Consider the following 14,806-nt stretch of genomic DNA (forward strand, 5'->3'; position numbering starts at 1 on the left):
GTCTTTGTTTTAGTTTTACAGTTTTCTTGATTTCTAATATCGATTGTTATCGCAAGAGTAATTTACATCATTATTTTATAGTACGATTAATGTTCAGTTTACTTAATTTAGGTTTTCTCCACAAAATCGACAGAAAAATAATCCCCTTGCTTGGCAACCATTCGGACAAGGTCCCCGAAACTGTATTGGAATGAGATTCGCCCAAATGGAAGCCAAACTAGCTTTAGCTCAAATTCTGTATAAATACCACTTGGAACCAAATGAAATGACAGAAAAGGTAAAACATATCATTATAAATATATATTTATGTTTTTGATAATTTGGTCAAAGCTTTATCATACTATTACACTGCACAACAAAGTTTTTGCTTCTTGAACACTGTTGGATGTTGGCTGCTGATCACGAAGATCACATCCAAATTTACCTATCACGTACCGTTTCATCGAAATTTTCAGTTTCACCAGGACATTGCTACAATGGAAAAACGATATCAGGGCAACTGGAATCCGTCAATGCTTGCTGACTACTGTTGAACACTGCAACGTGATGCACTGGACATTGAATACAAACGAAAATCAGGAGCAAAACATTTTTAATTATGTTGAACTTTATAGCGTATTATAAACATAAACGCAATTAAATACGTTATTGCCGGTAAACAGTTAACTGTCTATTTCTTAGAGTTCCTACGTGATGAAGCAAAACCAAAACTGTATTTGGTCATACTCACCAGGTACCTGTCACAATCAGCAAAATCTTTTCAGGAAGCAAAACTTTCCAAAAAATTGTTGTGTAGTGATTTACTGAAATGATTTTCACTCACACTGAAGCAGCCCACCAATGGTACAGCAGTATGTCTACGGACTTGTACTGCTAGAAACCGGGTGGTCAAAGCATGGATAGTCCTGTGTATAACTTTGTGCTAAATAAACAAACAACAACACATTGAAGCAAAGATGGCTTTAAGAGTAGATTTTCGATAAATGTCACTTAAGACTCCAATATAGAGGCCGAAAATTATTTGAAAGTCGTTTGTCTCTTACTTCTAGGCTTGGCACAACCATGTGGTTAAAGGATCGATTCGTAATTTGCGGGTTCGAATTCCCCGTCCCCCAAAAACATGCTAAACCTTTTAGAAATAGAAGTGCTATAATGTTATGACTGATCCCACTATTTGTTAGTAAAAGAGTATCCCAAGAGTTAGCAGTGGGTATTGATGAACTAGTTGCCTTACCTATAGTCTTTCGCTACTAAATTAGGGACGGCTAGCGCAGATGTCAATTGTGTTGCTTTGCGCGAAATTCAAACTACATCGCACTTTTAATTCTATATTATGACAAAGACGTATTTAACGTAAACGTAAGAGCAAAAAAGTACAGGATGGGGCAAAAATTACCATACAGGTGATACTCAAGAAAATATCATGAAGAGAACTGAAACCTATTTAACTTTGCTTTGTTTCAGAGTAAGACGTTAGATATTAAACTATGTTCCAAGTGATGTATAATCAGTTTACTCTATCCTTTATCATTCTGAAACATAGGTTTGAATGACGGTTAACCTCTGTAACATGTTAAGAAGTATAAATAATATTAAAATATTATCATACGCAGTCTGTCCACATGATTAGAATCACCACTAAGATCAGGTTGAAACAGACTTGGTGCAACAACACAATATAGCACAGACTCTGCAAAATGCCAAAAGTTCGAAAAGCAATCTAGTCGTTAAAGGATATTACAGAGAAATAAGTTTGAAAGTACGTTGTTCATTATAATTCCAAAGTTCCTCAGTTGGACCGAATATTGTGTTTACATTAATTATAGAAAATGGCAGATGTTAAGGCTACCATGCTCTTTTGAGACATTCATTGAACAAGAGGGCACCATAGACGGTTAAAATATTACAATGGAAGGCTCCTCTGAATTTCATTCACCCTTTTAATGAATCCACTGGACTACTCTCACCTTATGAGAATATTTCCATGCTGTTGCAGCACTTAACACGGAATAGAATAGCGCCACTTTAACAATGCAAATAGGGCGACACGTCTAGCGGTTTTTCCCATACTTTTATTTTATCTTCAGAACAAAAAAGTTAGTGTAAAACATTTCAAAATAACACCATTCTACGCTCAGCTAAAGTCATGTTTTTGCCTGTGTGCATTGAAGTCATGAGATTTATTTAATGATCGATATTTCTTATGAGTTCATCCACATGTGAATGAACACACACTCACATGGCTTGTGTCCTACAATTATGGGACGGAAAGCGAAGAACCTGATAAAACTTAAATTGCCACCAAGAGGGATAAATTGAGGGGCACAATTATTTTTTATGCAGGGGAGATATTTTGTAGTTACGCCACTGCACGCTCACCAAGTCTGCCTAGCCATCATTTTCGCTCACCAGCGATTTATTGCCATGTTTTGTATCTTCAAAGACGTATTTCGTATTGATTGGTATTTTTGACGGACACCAATGATGGAGAACATTAACCAGTCATCATAATAACTCTTTTCGTATTCTTTCTCTTGCTTGTTGTTTTGGAAATTAATATTACTTCATTTGTGTATATGTATATATAGCTTTCGCGCAAAGCTCTACGTCTATATGCACTAGCCGTTTCTTATTTTGAAGTGAAATAAGGAACGCAAGGCAGCTATTAAACGTTAACTACTGCCAACTTTCATCATTTCAAACAATGGAAATCAATTATTACTTGAAGAACGCATCCAATAGTTTTTTTTCCCATTTTTGGATATAGAATGGTCCATGTACTGTCACAACCATAATCAGAGAGTCGCGGGTTCGCATCCCGGTTGCACCAAACATGCTCGCCCTTTCAGCCGTGGGGGAGTTATAATGTGTCGGTCAATCCCACTATTCGTTGGTAAAAGAGTAGTCCAAGAGTGGGCAGTGGGTGGTGATGATTAGCTGCCTTCCCTCTAGTCTTACACTGCTAAATTAGGGACGGCTAGCGCAGATAGCCCTCGAATAGCTTAGCGCGTAAATTTAAAAACAAAACAAACTAGTTAATCACAGTGCCGCGATACGGCTTTAGTTATCCTTAGTGTGAATTTATATAATCCAAAGAACTTATCAGGCGGTCGTATTAAACTCTAATGGTTCGGTTTATTTTTATTTTTTTTTGCAGGAACTGACTCTTACAGTACGCCCAGCTACACTTACCCCAGGCAAAGGTGTATATGCAAGATTTGTCCCACGAAAATGACAGCAGTTTTTTTGAAAAATTAGCTATTGCCTGCACAAAGTTACCATACCGAATAAAATTAGTTAGATAAAACATACAGATTTTAAATTTTGTATAAACACCAAGAATCGGAAGAAAAAATTTCTGTTTTCGCAAAATTTATGTAATTTAACTTTCCTCCCACAAATATTTTCAACATGTAACTTTCCACTTTTTGGTAGATGAAATATCTTACCCTTGGGTTCAACCGTCTTGAACATTTAAAGTAAGTTTTAGATCTCACTCTGATATGAAAATCAAGATTGGTGCTTTCGGCCCAGATATTACTATGGTGCAAATGTATCAGTAATATAGCTTAATGGATTTTAGGCTTATATGAAACACTTGGGAACTAAACATAATTTTACATTACCTATAAAAATCTTTATTTGAATAAAATATTTCATGCTATAACTGTGAGAAATATCAGTGCTTCGACTTTCAAACTTCTACACTCAAATTTCCTTACACCTACAACGTGACATAAATTGATCGTCTTTTCGTGCCATATTAATCAAATATAATTTGTCGTTACTTCATTTTTTTAAACAAAAGCAAAAAGATAGTCGCAGCTTTTAATTTTTGTATGGCAGTCAATAGATTAGTCCTTTCAATGACCGTTGGAGATTTAGATCTACATTGCTGATTCAATGTAGGCCTAGCCTGTTCTCGTCATTTAAACATTTCGTCGTCTGTCAAAAATTACTTCAAAAGCTGTAAAATTCTCACAGAAGCAAGCTAACTGCAGGTGTTGCTTTTACTCCGCATTTTTTGGGCGTTTAAAAGCGAAACTGTTACTATACCTTTGAGATTATATCACTCCTTCTCTATGTTAATTTCTCTTGGGCTTAAGTGTGTATCATATGAACCTATATCGCAAGTCTGACTGCCTGATTGACTACCGTGCTAAACTTCCGATAAAATTACCCATCTCTTATCTAAACTTTCTTTACTACATACCGATAATAAAAATTATTTGAAATTCTAGGTTATTAATTATTTAATAGTGATAAAACTCTCAAGAGAGAATAATAAAATGTTGATTTTTAGGACTGAAGTCAAAAATGTGTTACAGTTATTTGTGTTATATGAAATTTGTATAATAAAAACATTGATGAAAAACTATGGCCTAGTATATTTTAATTTTAATCCCAACTGTTGTACTTTTTTTTTGTCATCAGCTAGTGAGGGGGATTTATTACGAGATGATTTTTATATCAAATTATCAGAGAATTCACCAGAACGATGACAATTTTAGACTTTTAAACATTAATGAAGATGTATTTCCAAGTGTTAAATTATGGGAACAGTTAGAGAAGAGTGATCATTTCGTAATTAGATCTTATGTTTTGTTACAAATTTTAGTTCTTAATTTTCCAAAAGCCAAGTCTGAGGCCATGAGGAACTATCATTGGTGAAGTAAAACGATGAATTTAAAGATGGTTTAGGAGAGACTCGGAAATTAAATATAATTTGCTTTTTAATTCAAAACAGGTACGGTTCTAAAAAGAATGGAATAACGGGAAAAATCAAACCTATTGGCTAACTAAAGGCATAAAAAGAGAAAATCAGGGATAAATATCATAAAACGTTTAAATGATAGATTAACTGGAAAACTTACCTAACTATATAAAGACTAGAGATTTGGTTAAAACTTAAGTTAGGAAATCCAAAAGTGTTTTTGAGAAACAGTTGGTTGATGTTTAAACTAATAGCAAGGATTATTTTATTACTGTAAGTCAGACCCTTAACGGTTGCTAATGACAAAATTATTGTTGAATATTACGAAATAGCCGAGTCTTTCACTTTTCTCTTCATATGTTTTAACAAAAGAAGATAGTTATTCTTTGTCGTAGACATTCTACAAGAAATATTGGAAATACCCTGAATAACGTATATGTTAATACTATGGCAGTAAGTACCAAGGTTACACATAACGTATCACTACTGATTTAATTATAGTACGTACAGTTAGGTCATCAAAATTTGACCATATAGTTATTTTATATGAAAAACAATTTTATAGTATCACCGAAGAAAAGTATATTAGATTAACAGTGAATAAGTAAGAGAACTTTAAGGTGTATTTATAAACATTTTCATTGGAAGTCAGGAGAGTTAATTATCTCAAGTCACTAGTTAGGCCTAACTTGGAAAGAAAAAAAAAAAGTCTCACGCACACAAGATGAGCAGTTTACCAAGATATATTTACAAAGATGGTTGATCTGCCTCAATGTCTAATACATGATGTGGTTTAACAATTTATGTGAACTTACAAATTCAGTATTTGTAAAATTACCAGCTACTAGGTATAATGTTAACAAATAGTATCTTCAATGTGTAAAAAGACTGGTAACATAATATTCGGGATGTAACTGTTAAGCAAAGATAAAAACAGGCTTTAGAAGTTTTCTGCCCAATTCACGTTTACTTCTTGGTCATTTATCAAACCTTTCAGAATAATTTGCTAAAAATGATCCTGATCGAAGTCATCCATGTACGTCCTAAACTGGTGATGTTTATAAAGTATTTAATCTTTCCTTGTGAATAAACAACTAACTTACATGTACCTAAATTAAGGATAAGGAAGTTTTGCTAAGGAAACATTGATCAGCCCAATCAAAACATGTTTGAATGTCATGTTTTTATGATTTAAAGATTAGGTTATATACCAAAGACTACCAATCATCTAGAATACCGAGAACGTTTTAAAGTGCTTCTGAAACTTAATTGTACGACATCTTTATAAATAATTTTTCCATAATGCTGAATTAATACCGCATCTACAAGTACTTTATATTGTAATTTAAACAACTGCATGTTATACACTCGTAATCGATGTGTTGCTGAAAATGCTTATTCAGTGTCTCGTTTATGTTGAAGAAGGTATACGGTTTTTTCAATATATGTACTTGACGGTGACAATATACCACAAAATGATATTAGACATAATCAATGACAAAGAATACATTAACCCAAGTTTTACTGCAATAAGTAAACAAATGGCTAGTTTTGTAGTTTCAACTCACGATCAATCATCACCATTATTCAAATCACACATAAACACTTGCTATTTATAATTGAAAGATGTATGAAATGTGTGTTCAAATAAATAACATACATAAATGTTATTATTTAAATCGTATGCAAATCATGCGGATATATGATCAGAACCTAGTCCTCAACAGTTGGGGCTGGGTGTGCCAATCAATGTTTGATGCAAAGTAAATCAATACTTTTATTACCAACTTTTCACAACTCAGACTAGTTTTGTAGTCAATATTTATTATCCAGTCTTCAATTGTTAGGACTGGATGTACCAATCTTAAACAGAATCTCTTTGTGTTTGATATTTCTTCTACAAGGATAGTTATAAAATTGGAGTAAGTACAAAAACTCTATTTATCGTCTTCATAACAGTTTCCAGTAAGACTGTCTTTCAATATTTTAACACCACTTTCTGCTAATAAAACTCAAAGGCAACTCTATTACTTGAAATGCTATTTACACAGGTTAATTTTTAATGTCATAGAAGACGAGTATGGGCATTATTGTTCAGTAGTGAGAAACAAGCGTTCAATAACAAACTCACTCTAGTGTGTTAGTTTCACCAAGTCTTCAAGACATCAAACAACTGTTCTATACTCAACAGCCTTTAGAAATGTCACTTAAGGTTTGTTCAGCAAGTCATTAGTAAATTCGAATATTACTCTGTTGCCAAAATCAAGTCTTCAGAGAAAACAAACAATATTCAATTAACATTTCAACAAATGTTTTTTAGTTAGTACCATCTCTTTAATGGTGATTTTAATATCCTTTCCGGAAAATAATGTAGAGCTTCTAAAGACATCAAATAGGATAGAAGACATGTAGTTGTTACCATGTTTTTGAGAAAAACAACAAAGGTCAGTACAAAGTGTCGCACTGTAGTATGTTTTAATAAGTATCTATAAATATCAGCTAGGAAACATCTTAGTGGTTACAAAGTCTTCAAAAGTGAAGTCAATGAAGTCTAAGGTTGGTGCCAGGTCTCAAATGGTATCCCTGAAGAAATTTTGCATGTAGTTACAAGTCTATGTTCTGTTTAACTAACAAGTAGTATTGGTTCCTGGTACAATACAGATGGCGTGATTTTAATTACACCACTCAGAACTAACAGTTTCAGACACCTGTTAAGTTCTGTACGTAAGAAACTCAATCTAACTGAATTTCAAATTACTATAAAGCAAAAGTCACTTTTCATGACAAATATAAATGCATTCAATTTTAATTTTATAAACAAATGACAAAAATTGCATTTATATAATGTGTTTTATGACCGTTTTGCTTACAAAGTACAAGATACCTAAATCAAGGACACCCATGCGTAACAACCTACTAAGATTCTCTCCATTAGCAATTCCACAAACTTGCCTGGAGAACAAATCATAAGCTGCAACTTAACACTATATATACTGTCAATTTTCTCTCTCTCTCTCTCCTTTTTCTATGTATTGGGTTGAGGAATAATTCGTGAGCGTTTTTTCAAGTTAAAAAAATATATTCATAAATGAAACGCTTTCGCAAAATATTTCATGTCATTTGGTAGATAATTTTTTGCTCTAACAGATGGTGTGTTTGATTTTCATATGTCTTTAATTTTTGCTTTCATTTTCAGCTCATTAAATGGAATGTCAAGTGGACAAAATCGAGCGTTTTCGACACCATCTGCTTTTCGCATTTAATTTCTTGCAATTTCGTTTACAACAATGCATACTATATACCTAGGTATTACATGAAATAAAGTATCATAATAAATGTTTTGGGTGTAATGTGTTCATGCATCGAAGTATTGTATAGTCTTGCATGTAATGCTTGAATGAAATTATTTAAAAACGCTCACGAATTATTCCTCAACCTAATATAAAGCAGACAAACGTCAAAAAACTTGTTTTATTTACAGGGAGTGCAAAAGTGACCATATGGCTGTTTCACTTAGAACAGTTTAATTTCCAGTGTCTTGCCTTGAAACAAATAATAAAATGGTTGAAATGATGTTCATAATATTTTATTTAATATCAATTGTATTTTTAGTTTTTCCCCCCTTCCGGGGTATGTGATTAAACATATGACTACAATATATTCTAAGTACTGCTTTTGAATCTAGCTTATTCGTATCATAGTATTTCTTTTTGCACATGCTCACAAGTTGATGACATGCAAGTCGACCACCCCTCTGGTATATGGTAGTGTAACATGTACCTACCTCAACACTGGACTCCTTATATAGTTTTAAGATTTAAAATACATGTACAATTTATGATACAAATTTATTTGTATCATCAATTTCAAACAATTCGAGTGTGCTTAAAAGACAAATTTCGAACAATGTGACAATTATGTTAAATAGTAATATTTTTATGTTAAAGCACAAAATAAATAAAAAGGAATATATATATATATATAACTGAGATGAACTTTTGGTCCTTAAACTGGCTATGATGGTTGAAAAGCTAGACAGTATAAAAGCCCTTTTTGTATTTTGAGGAAAAACTTGCAGTTTTTATATTAAAAATGATCAATCAGTAATGGTCACTCCATACTTAAGAAGGTCAAATCATTAGTTTTTTTCAAGTAAAAATTTCATTATCCAATCAGCCCTCTCTGTTCTATAGTACTTCAAGTGGATTTCTTGGTTTGTGAAGATATATAGTTGTTAAAAATGCTTAATAATAGTCAGTCAAAGTTTTTCACTGACCACAAATATGAAATATGGCTTTGATTCTGAGTGAAAGCACCTGCATGGTAACTAGCATCAACAGTGTCTATTTTAATATGATACATTATCAAGATATCTTGAATCTTTTGAAAACTGTACAGGTGAAAGTGGTATTAAAATATATTTATATTATCATACAGAACAACAATACAAGAAAATATAATTTCAGAAGAAAGCTTAAATCCACGATACCTGATTATCTGAGAATTAGATAACAGACACACATACAGTTACGACAGAAAGTGTTCGTACCCCTGCATCGTGAGTAGTTTTTTCCTCATAACTTGAAAAGTATCACGATTAGGATAATGAAAGTACAGTATATTATAAATATTATATTAACACATATCTACGTACTTTTTTATGTAAATTGAACGACAAATAAACTGTTTATAAACAAATAACCAAAAATAGGAGGGGCAGAAAGTGTTCGTGCGTCTACTTTAATGGTCAGTTGTGTAGCCTTTCAGGTGATTTACTCGGCGCAATCCCTCCTCATAGCCCTCCATGATCGTTTGACAGTACTCGACTGGTATTTTCTTCCATTCTTCTTTACAGAAGGCCTCTAACTCTTGCAAGTGTTTTGGATGATGCTAATTATTACATCAATTGGGTTGAGTTCGGGTGACTGCGATGGCCACTCCAGAACACTTATATGGTTCCTCTGCAACCAGAATTCTACATATTTTGATGTGTGCTTTGGGTCATTGTCGTGCTGGAAGATCCACCGACGCCCAAGCTGCAAGTCCCAAGCATCATTCTTGATATAAGTGCCTAATATATCACCGTACTCTTCTTTCTTTATGATTCAGAAGAGCTGAAGGAACCCCATAGCATGATCAAGGCACCTCTGTGTTTAACTGTGAGGATGGTGTTCTTTGGAAGATTTTGTTCCCCCTTCTTATGGAAAATACAGCAAACATCATTGTGGCCAAAAAGCTCGATTTTAATCTCGTCTGACCAAAGAATACTCTTCCAACAGGTAAAGGGTTTATCTACATGCTTTCTTGCATACCTCAATCGTGCTTCTAAATGAACAGGTTTTAAATATGGAGTTCTACGAGGACGGCATGCTTTGAACCAAGAAGAGCGTAACATGTTCGTAACTGTAGAGGTGCTTACTTCAACACCAGTTTCCCTTACCAGTTTCTGTACGTCATTATGTGTTAAATGAGGGTTCCTACTAACTTCTCTGAGAACCTTCTTCTTGGTTCTCTCAGGAAATTTGGTGGGGCGTCCGGAACGAGGGAGGTTAGCAGTTGATCCTGTTAGCTTAAACTTGGCAACTATGCTTTGAACAGTAGATTTCGGCACATTAAGCTGTGTAGCAATACCGGAAAGAGACACACGAGACTTGTATTTTACAATAATTCGGTTTTTTAAACCACTGGACAGTTGTTTCCTGTTCGCCATGAATACCAAGCAGATAATGACGGAGACGGAGCTAAATTGCCAGAAGTAAACTTTTTGCTGGCTAAATTCCAATAATTATGAACCCAGTGTCTAGTTCTGGAATGGTATAATGTAGTTTATTCGCCTAACTAAACAAAATTTTTACGGGAATATCAGTTTTTTCACACGTTCTGAAATGTACGAACACTTTCTGCTCCTCCTATTTTTGGTTATTTGTTTATAAACAGTTTATTTGTCGTTTATTTTACATAAAAATTTATATAGATGTGTGTTAGTGTAATATCTATAATATGTTATACGACTATTAGCTTAATCGTGATACTTTTTAATTTATGAGCAAAAAACTACTTGGGACGCAGGTGTACGAACACTTTCTGTTGTAACTGTGCATACGTGTCAAAATTAGCTGTATCATAATATGAGTACCAACTCAGCCTGAAATTATTACATAACAAAGATAAACTGGAGCAGCAAAGTTAAAATAACAATTGGTAGGACAGATCTTACTGAACTCAAAGGGTATCTTATTAAAACAGTTCAAGACTTTATACACAAAGCAACAAAATACATTACTATATGTTTACATAAAATAAGCTTTGAAGGAAAAAAGTCTTACAGAAATGCCTAAGTTTGCACAACAACCACTGCCATGAATAAATCTTGTAAACGAAATTCTGGAACATTTTATGAAAATATTTTATACTATCAATTATTAATGAAAACAAGATGGATATACGAATACTCAAACACAAGCTATTCAAAATGCACACAAAAACCGAGAGAAATTTGCAAAATACGTGTCATCAAAAGCGTCTGTTTTTATTTCAAAAGTTTAATTGGCAGAACTAATGAGAGAAGAGATAATACGTTATGACAGGTTTAACATATGAACATGATGTTAGATGGCCTCATAACAAAAGTATCGGTTAAAGGTCGACAAACCAACATACACGAATGTAGTTGAGTTCTAACACATTTTACAACACTCAACAGAGAACTAGGAGCATCTAGTGCTCTAAATAAATATTATGTTAACAACTGGTATGAAAACTGTACTGAAGAAATACCACACTCTCCTATTTCATCAATGAAATAAATTCAGTATAATCACATGTTTTTTACTGGAATTTATGTAAATGGTGCATATTCTCATAAACAGACAACATGCAAAGGCTTTAACAATAAAGACATTCTCCAACCTCTCCAGTGAATGCTGAGATATGGAATAAGTTAAACAGATGAATCAAAAGGCTAGTCTTCATTCTTGAAGGAATACAGAAAACAGGCTGTATGATTACTGAAATAAATGATCAAATGAAAGATCACAGTGACCAAAGCCTACAGAAAAAGTGCCAACAACTTGGAGATGAATAATGAACCAATGCAACAAAAATGAACATTAGTGATGTCGAGAAACCCACTTGTTGAGAAATTTATATGCAAAAACGGCTCGTTTGGGTTGAGAAAATATTTTACATAGAAGAGCGAACAACGTTTCGACTTTCTTCGGTCATCGTCAGGTTCACAAAGAAAAAGGTAACTGACCGGAAGCTGACCACATGTTTGAAAGGGGTTGTGTAACTGAGTGTCGGAATGTAGATGGCGGTGTTAGATGTTTGAATATATAATTTATTTTATTTTATTAATATAGGTATAAAGGCGTTCCTTTATATTGGTTTATTTTGGGTTTAAGTTGTTGTATAAGTAAGAATTCTTTAATTTTGCGTTTGTTTATGTTTGTTTCTTTATTTAGTATTTGAGTGTTTTCTATGGTTATGTTGTGTTTATTTGACTTGCAGTGTTCGAAAACGTGTGAAGGTGACTTTTTATGTTCTTTGAATCTGGTTTCCATTTTTTCTACTTGTTTCTCCAATATAGCAGTCGTGGCAGTTATCACATTGTATTTTATAAATAATGTTGGTGTGGTGTTTGTCAGTTAATTACAATCTTGGTAAATACATAGCATGGGCATTCTCCAAATGTGTAACATCAGCCAGTTCATTCATCAAAGACTTTTAATTTCAAGTCTAATCTAAATCAACTTAATCATAAAGCCTTAATGGCCAGTTTCGATGTTATATCCCTCTTTACAGAAGTTCCAACCACCGAAGCCTGCAAGATAGCCTTAGAACTCTATATATGAGACCCTAACCCAACTATAGAAATTCCCAGTAACCAGTCAGCAACCCTCATAGAATTCACTACAATAAAGACAAACTTCATGTTCAACAACCAAAACTATATACAAACAAATGGCCTAAGCATGGGCAACCTGTTATCACCAGTTCTAGCCAATATTTTTATGACACAAGTTGTTGTGTGCAATTAACAAGCAATTAACACAGCATTACATCCACCACTATACTGGTACAGATATGTAGATGACACAGTTGCGGGATTCAAATCTACAGAACACATACTTAATTTTTTCAATCACATTAACTCTATACATCCCAACATTAACTTCACATGTGAACAGGAAGAAAGCAATCAAATATCATTTCTTAACCTCAAAATTATAAGAACTGACACACAATTCAAAACAGAAATCCACCGAAAAATCACCCATACTGGACTATACATTCCTTGGGACTCAGCACATGAAACAAAACAAAAACTCAACATACTAAGAAACCAAATAAACACAGCCATAAAACTATGCTCACCAGATAAAATTAACGATGAATTAGACAAAATAAAACAATACTTCATCAACATCAATAAGTTTCCTCCACAAACCGTAGAAAACATTATACGCACACACCTAGACAGAAAGCAAAATCAACCAACTAAAGTACATATATCTCACGAATCAAAAAACCACGAAACCATATACTGCTGTATACCATATATTCCTGACATCAGCAAACAAATAACCAACATTTGGCAAAATTAGTAACAAAATATGACATTCCAGTTAATACCAAATTTATTCAAAAACCAGGCACAAAACTGAGGTCTATACTATGTAAAAACTACACTGACAAACACCACACCAACATTATTTACAAAATACAATGTGATAACTGCCACGACTTCTATATTGGAGAAACAAGTAGAAAAATGGAAACCAGATTCAAAGAACATAAAAGTCACCTTCACACGTTTTGAACACGCAAGTCAAATAAACACAACATAACCATAGAAAACACTCAAATACTAAATAAAGAAACAAACATAAACAAACGCAAAATTAAAGAAGCCTTGCTTATACAACAACTTAAACCCAAAATAAACCAATATAAAGGAATGCCTTTATACCTATATTAATAAAATAAAATAAATTATATATTCAAACATCTAACACCGCCATCTACATTCCGACACTCAGTTACACAACCCCTTTCAAACATGTGGTCAGCTTCCGGTCAGTTACCTCTTTCTTTGTGAACCTGACGATGACCGAAGAAGGTCGAAACGTTGTTCGCTCTTCTATGTAAAATATTTTCTCAACCCAAACGAGCCGTTTTTGCATATAAAAAGAAATGAACATTAATTTGAGGAGTAACAACGACATCTATTGGAAATGATTCCAATCAGATATAACCTTGGTAAGAATTCCTTGAACACTGGTTTTATAGTGTTCATGTTGGAAATGTGTTTATACTTGCTATCATATTACACAATTGGACCTTCATTTTATTAGCCAGATAGTAGCCATAAATAACCATAACATGATCCAAGGTAACACTGCTTTGTTCTTGAAGAAACAGATAGCAGAAATGTCTGAAAAATTTAAGTTGGAATGTTGGATGGTGGTTTTTAAAGTCACAGTTTAATGTTTTTGTAATTAGTGCATCACATTTACAGCCAATGGATACAAAAATTCAGTGTTTCAACCATCATAAATCTTCCATCAATACTAATAAAGACTTTTCCACTGTAAATCATTTCATCAAAGCCTTACCTTTTCTTCAGAGATCAAAGCAAGGTTTAGATCAAATAATGGATCACCAAATTATTACCTTCATGTTCATCAGAATTCAACCCTAAAGAAAGAATGCTTGCCTTCTACTTTATGTTAAACAACAGGGTTAAGAAAGAACAAAGATCACCCCATTTTGGCACTGCTCAAATAAACATCAAAAATTTCAAAATGTAGTTATGAGCTTGTACTAGCTTTAACTGTCATCCACAAAACTAATTCATAATTTTAACAGCAACAATTGTATGGGCATGTTAAACACTTCAATAACACTTAAATCAATTGTTTCTGGAATAAACACTTGCAGTCCTCCACAAGTTAATCAACAAATTATATAACTCACTTAACACAGTACTAATATTAAGCAAAAAAATTGCAAACAAAAAAATAACTAGTTTTCAGGGAAAAATTTTAGAAGAACTAGAATGGATTGTTAGTATTTTTTAAAAGCTCTGAT

General features: G+C 33.3%; 1 pseudogene across 1 annotated transcript in view; it reads left to right on the top strand.

The window, feature by feature from the left end:
- The window catches only part of LOC143247292 (cytochrome P450 3A29-like), a 28,274-nt pseudogene extending 23,899 nt beyond the window's left edge, over positions 1 to 4,375 (top strand). The window contains exons 13-14 of the transcript XR_013026464.1: positions 112 to 277; positions 3,158 to 4,375. The product of XR_013026464.1 is annotated as a cytochrome P450 3A29-like (transcript). The remainder of the gene's footprint in view (positions 1 to 111; positions 278 to 3,157) is intronic.
- Positions 4,376 to 14,806: the final 10,431 nt, after the last annotated feature.

The sequence above is a fragment of the Tachypleus tridentatus genome, chromosome 3 (assembly GCF_004210375.1).
Source record: "Tachypleus tridentatus isolate NWPU-2018 chromosome 3, ASM421037v1, whole genome shotgun sequence".
NCBI classification, from domain to species: Eukaryota; Metazoa; Arthropoda; class Merostomata; order Xiphosura; family Limulidae; genus Tachypleus; species Tachypleus tridentatus.